This window comes from Primulina huaijiensis, chromosome 11, assembly GCF_012295235.1.
Source record: "Primulina huaijiensis isolate GDHJ02 chromosome 11, ASM1229523v2, whole genome shotgun sequence".
In the NCBI taxonomy this organism is placed as follows: domain Eukaryota; kingdom Viridiplantae; phylum Streptophyta; class Magnoliopsida; order Lamiales; family Gesneriaceae; genus Primulina; species Primulina huaijiensis.
In genome coordinates this window covers 16,184,478-16,191,797 of record NC_133316.1, presented here as the reverse complement: position 1 = coordinate 16,191,797, position 7,320 = coordinate 16,184,478, and positions in this window count along the sequence as shown.

Genomic DNA, 7,320 nt, shown 5'->3' with positions numbered 1-7,320 from the left:
CGGCCGTTTTGTCGCCTAACCTTCACACTATGATAGATCCTTCCATGAACGTGGCTATTCACAACAGTACATTGAGTCATCACACAACTTGGGTGACGACGGGGACGAGGATGGAGACGATGACAAATTGTTAGGGTATTTGGATGAGGATGTTATTTCACACTTTTATTATACATATCTACCGTATATGCATATATTATGTTCAAATTTAGAATATTTGTTTTTATTTAAACATTTTCAACTTATTATTTTTGGCAATTAATTTTAAATTATACATGCATATTTTTTAATATTTAATGTGATTTGGTTGTAAAAATTTTGGTTTATTTATTAATGTCTATATTTAAATTCATTATTTCAAAATCAACTTTTTTTTTTATCTCTCTTCTCCTTGAAAGATCTCTCCTCATCCTTGGATCTTCTATTCTCGCAAGGCTTTTTATTGTCTTTCTTGACCCTATTACAATATACAATGAAATGGCCCTTCATGCCACAATTAAAACATGTATGATTATCTTCACATTGATCTTTTTTACGATAATAGTTGAATTTAGACCGGTTCATTCTCATATGCTTGCCAAATTTTTAACAAATAAAGACATTGCTTCATTGCTTATCCGATCACAGATTTCATGCTAGAAGATTCTTTGTTGTAGGTATAAGATGGGGTCGTTGCAGTTAGAACTTTGATTGGTTGCGGAGTGGATGACTCTTCTTCGATTCGGATCCCCACCTCGAACTTGTATGTTTTTAGGTTTGCTAAACAGTTCATCGAACTCGTTCAAAGTCTCACCGGGCTTCAACTTTTCATCATAAAACTTTAGTATTTCCATAGTCAAATTGTACTCTTTAGTATGATCATTGCCCTTGAAAAGTTGAGTCAACTTATCCCAGATCCCTTTAGCGGTTAACATATCTTGATCTAGCTGAACATGTTCTTGCCACATGTCATCATCTTGAGATGTTATAAACGTCCACTACTCGTTTTCTTAAAACGTGCTAGAATTTTTTTTCTTCTTTAATCCCCATAAATCGAAATATACATATATATACTTTAAAATACCTTGACATCATTTTGAAAATAAAACAATCAACTAACATTTAAAAATCCAAAGGAAAATATTTAAAGTATCAAATCATCCAACATTTTACCAAACCTAAAATCATTATTTGAGAAGTATAGCCCATACTATCAACCTCTCAAAAACCTCTCAAAAGCATAAATAAAAGTCGTAAAAATTTCTTTAACGTAACTTGAAATCATAAATCATAACTAGTGCGGAAAACTAGCGCTGGTCCTTGAGTTATGTGAACCTTTAGTCCTGCAAAGTCAACCATTAAAACCTCATTAACATTATTATCATAATCACCTGCATCAATCATACCTAGTGAGTCTAAAGACTCAACACACCATAATCTTGATAACAAGTACTACATATACAAAACACATGCAACTGTGAAAATACTTGTACTTAAAATATCATTTTCATAAAGATGCATAAACTTTTAACATGAACATTTTCATAAACATTTTCATATACTTTTCATATCAACATAAACATATTCATATTCATCATAAACATATTCATATCAACATATTCATATTCATATTCATATTCGTTTTCGTTGAATTCAGATCATTAATTGTGACTCGTATTCGTATTCATATAGGGTGATGGATCCATCTATACGTAACCACAGTACTGGACGGCGGGGACATCAGCTACACTCTCACCCGTCAACTGAGCCTTGGCCTACGTATTAACATATCATCGTATCACATATTTGTATTAGTCACAATTACTTCACTTCCTTCAACATTTCGTATTTTCATCACTTATAAAAATTAAACATGCATATAACGTTTTTCTTTTAAACCAAGCATGCATCATATCTTTTAACGTTATCGTTTCATCATAAAAATCCATAAACATTTAAAATAAACATTTTAACAAATTAAATCATAAAAATTTAAAATAATCATATTAGCATATAAAACAGCATTCAGGACACTGCCATGACGGTGGCTAATTTTCGGGAGTAAAATTACCGTTTTACCCCTAGACCTAAAATTTCACGTTTTTGACATTTTCTTAATTCTGTCGGCTCTAGACCATCTTAAATAATTATTTAAGCTTACATGAATTTTCTCATATTTTTATTTAGCTTAAATCGAGGACTTTAAAATTAATCTTTAAATATAAAATACTAATGCGTTTTAATCCCGAATTAAACCAAACTTTAATATAAAATTCTCATATTAAAAAACTAGACTTTTAATTATTATTTGGCCCTCGTGAACCATGACTCGACCCTCACGAATTTTTAAACCATTAAAACACAAAACCGAACCCTTCCCTTATCCTTCGAGCCAACTTCGATTTTCACCGAGCCACGCCCGAGCCACCCTGAGCCGATCCCTGACCAGCCCCTCTAAGAACCCTCATGGATCCTTAGAACCAATAGGACTCAACCCTAGCCCCAAAACCGAAGCCTCCAAACCAGCAACACATCTGGCCGAGAACTCGTCCAAGGCAAGGGCTCTACGTTTTGCTGCTAGGACCCTAACCAACTGAGCCAGCCCCTGACCCAGCCCCTTGTGCACCCTCTTCAGACCCCAAGGACCTAACCTAGCCCAGCCCAAAGCCCCCTGGCCGAGCCGATTCTCCCTGCACACGCTGATGTCCCTGCTCGCAGCTCTCGGGTTAAAGCTAGGACTCTTCCCAGCCCCGGTGCTCGAGTCCTAGCGTGGCTGGAACTCTTCCCCTGACCCACACATGACCCTAGCCAAGCTCTGGTCGAACCCAAGCCAAGCCATGCATGGTTCACCCCATAAACCGAACCTTGGTCCTTAAAACATGCAACTTCGGTTCCAGCTTGATCGTTTCTTGTTTGCAGCGTATTAGTGAATCCTAGGACTCTTTAAAATCATATAAAGCATGCCCCTAACAAGTCCTAATCATGGCAGCCTCCTCTAGAACGTATAAATCATGTTTATGGAACAAAAATCAAGCTTTAAAAATCACCTTTGATGCATAAACTAAAATATAAGAAGGTGCTCTTGTTTTTCATGCAATTCATAAATAAATACATAATATGGTGTGATGATGTGTAAAGGAAAGAGTATGACGTGCCTTTACGTTTTTAACGCACGATTATACGTTGAAGAATCGAAAACGATAACGAGGAGACGTTGGCTTGAAAAACCCTTCAAATTTTCGATGCTTTTACCCCTTGCTTCCCTTGTGTGTGCGTGTTTTTATGAAAGAAAGAGTTTGAATGGTGTGGGGGAGTGGGGCGTGTGATTGAATGGGGTATGGGGTTGGTTTAAGTCTTTAAATCATTAATTAAAATACTAATGATAGCTTAGGCCCATTAACTCAGTTAATTACGCTCAATTAGCCCATTAATGCTTAACTAAAATATTTTGTTTGATAAAGTTTGTGAAATTATTAGCCGGGTTGTCGAAACGTTCGTATTTTTGTTGAAAATCCAACACCGATAAAAATTGCGTCCCGGCGTATAAAATCACATCAAAGCTCCTTATTTTCAAAAATAAGAAAAAGCATCACCCTTAATTTAAATAATTAAAAACAATTAACCGATAAAAACATTTTCTATTTTTCAGTCATCGGTCTCCGTTCCTCGATCGCATCTCGAATAACCTTTAAAAATACATTTTAATACACTTATGTAGAAAAGTATATTTTAAACATGTAAATATGCACAACATAATTAATCCTTGCAATTAAGACATTTTGTTAAGAAATTATTATTACCCAAAAATTTTGGTGTATGACAAAATCAAGACAGCACGGAAACAGCTGCACTTTATAAACAGGTATCAGTTCAACCGCCCAGCTCAAAGGAATATCTTTCTAACCGGCTGAAGCTCAAAGAAGTCTAACCCCATTAAGAGAAGCTCCTCAGAACCGGATCATTAAAGAGACCATTTATTGCTCAAAGACGTTCTCTGACCGGCTTAATACATTCAAAGTATTACACTGCCTTGAAGTCAACGTATACTTACATTAGCTCCAAGAATGATCTGCATTTATGTCTCTATCCCAGAAAAGGAAGACCAAGTATAGAATTCAAATTCTGATGCTAAAAACAGTTACCATAAAAGGAACTTCTCAAGAAAAGCGCTTCAGAACTATGCTGAGCAAAAGGAACATTAATTGCGTCTATTGGAGATCAATTAATGCTCATAAAGAAGTCATCAACACATCTTTTCAGAGGATCAGGTTAACGTTGCTTTGTCCTTCCCGACCGTTAAGAAGATCGTGTATATTAACGGAGGAGTGTGCTAGCTAAACTACCACTTGATTCACAGATGAAAAAATCACATTGCTAGCTTGAACAAAGATCTCAGAGCGCTATCAAAAGTCTACACACTTCATCGGTCTTTCAGCACGCTTTGAACAGAATTACATTCGATCATCTAAGGATCAATTTCGTGCTACTCAAACCAAACTTCTTATTCATATCAGTAAACTTTTGGTTATTTGATTTAGTCTTGGTGTCTGGTGAACTAAGTGTTCTCAATATCCAGAAGTGTAAAGTGATCACTAAGATTTCCAAAACAGGCAGTGTGATAAGCCTGATTGGAGTGGGCTTTTGCAAAAAGTTTGTAAAGCCGAAGTCTTTTAGTGGAAACTTTCCTAAGGAGGAAGAATGGGTGACGTAGAAGTATTCATTCTCCGAACATCCATAAAAAATCTTGTGTCACTTTACTTCTCGCAAGCACTTATTTTTCCAGTCTCTAATTATTGATTAAGCCTGTTAACGTGTTTAAGTTTCTATTGGAGATTGTGAACCATTTTCCGCACTTAATAGTGGTTTACATTTCCAACCATTTGAGAAGAATTTTCAACCGCCTAAAAACAGTTGAAATAAACATTTTAAAGAAGAAAATTTGAAAGAGTTCATTCACCCCTCCTCTAAACTCTTTCTCGATCCCAACAAATGGTATCAGAGCGGGGTTTTCTCAAACACTGACATCTTTTAAATACTTATGGCATCCTTCAACAAAATTATAATGTTTTCTAAAGAAGATTATGATGACTGGAAAATTCGTATGCAGGAACATCTAGCAGCCCAAGATGACGACATGTGGTATGTCATTATTGACGGGCCAATGAAAATTCTGAAGGTGAACACATCTGCTGCCACAACCAAAGGTGCTCTTCAGATGGTAGAAAAGCACATATCCGAAAGGATAGCTGAGGATAAAAAGAAGGCAAATCTGGACAACGTTGCAAAAGACATCCTCTACAAGACTTTGGACAAAAATATGTTTGCCAAAATCAAGACTTACACTACTGCTAAGGAAATATGGGAAAAACTCACTCAATTATGTGAAGTTAACGATCAGACAAAAGAAAAAAAGTTAACTGTTGCCATCCAAAAGTTTGACAATGCAAAAATGAAACCAAGAGAAACTCTAGCAGAATTTGACGAACGGTTCAGCGGTATTATCCTCGAACTCACTTGATTAGGAAAAGAATATTCTAACCGAGAAATTGATTTGAAGGTTATGCGAGCTCTTCCCAGAGAATGGGACGTAAAGACTATAGCAATGCGAGAATCAGAAGATCTGAACAAGCTGGAACTTCATGATCTCTTCGCCGACCTTAAAGCATATGAGTTCGAGCTTGGAATACGAACTGAAGAAGAACCATCCACCTCCCAACAAACAAAGGCCTGGGCAGCTACCGCAGTGACTCTTCCGGTCGAAGAGTCCACAAGTAAGAAATCGGCCAAGCAATGAAGCCATATCTCTATTTGTTAAAAAATTCAGCAAATTCTTGCGTAAGAATCAATTACAGATGAATAAACCTCACTTCAACAAGGACCATACTGATGATGGTCAAGCTTGCTTTAACTGTGGAAAGAAAAGACATTTTATTGCAGAATGCAACAGGACAAGAAGAGATGAAAAGAAATCTAGTGACAGAAGATGGGTTAAAGACAACAAAAGATTCATCAAAAAGAAGAATCAGCGAGTCTTAGTTGCAGAAGAAGATAAAGGCAAATGGGCTGAATCAGAGTCAGAAAAATCCATCTCTGAAGAATCTTAAAGTGAAAGCGAAGATGAGAAAGTAGAATGTCTCATGGCCAAAGAAGATCAAGAATCTACCGATGAAATGGTATTTGACATTAACTCTGTTGAATTCATAAGAGAAGATCTTGTCACAGCACTGCATGAAATGGTGAATGAGTTTAAAGGGCTATCATAGCAGTTCAGTGAAGCTAAAACAGAAAAGCAAAAAAACAAGTTGACCCTCTCTAGCTATTCGCAGCAAAAAGAGGTCGACAGTTTAAAAGTAAAGATAAGTCTTTTAGCAGCTGAGAACGATGTCCTGCGAAGATTGTTCCATGCAACGTTGAAAGAAAATAAACGGTTGATAAATATAGTCAACACCTGGAACAAATCCTCTGTTTCTCTTAACAGGATGCATGAAATCCAGAAACCGGTCGGATATAGAACCGACCTAGGTTATAGCATTAATGAATGCAGCACCTCTGGAGCACAAACTCAACCACTACTAGAAAAAGACAATTTAAAACCAATTAAATTTGTCAGATCTAGTATGGTATATGAACATGATAAACCTGAAGATCAAGGCACTCAGAATGTAAATCTTGAAAATAATAAAAGGCGATGTGGTCTAGGATATGTTGAAATTGAGAATGCTAAATCCAACCGATCATGGCTCAGGCGCAGGCCAAATACAACTGGTTCAGGTTGGGCCGCAGAGAGTCAAGTTCAACCGGATATCATTCAAAAACTAGACCTAACCATTACCACAACAGCTGACCTGTTCAAAAGAGATATAGGTTGAGTGACAATGACAGATGGTCCAAACAACATACTGGAAAGAAAAAGACACTGTGGGTACCTAAAGGACAAATAAACTCAGGACCCAAATAGAAAAGGGTACCAATCTCTTATCTCAATAATGTCAGATATCAAAGAAAAAGAAGTTGGAGGAATCCATCTGGTTCCTGGATAGTGGCTGTTCTAGACACATGATTGGGAACAAAGATCTTTTATCAGAAGTAATCAACTACAAAGGTCCAACAATCATCTTCGATGACTATTCTAAAGGTAAAGCTGTGGGTAAAGGTAAGATTATCCACGGCAAAATTATCATTAAAGATGTACTTCTTGTAGAAAATCTATGTTATAACCTGATAAGCATGAGCAAACTATGTGACAGTTGTTACACCGTGGAGTTTCAAAAACACATATGCACTGTCAAAACCACTGCAGGAAATATCACGTTAACTGGTCATAGAGAGCAAAAAACATAC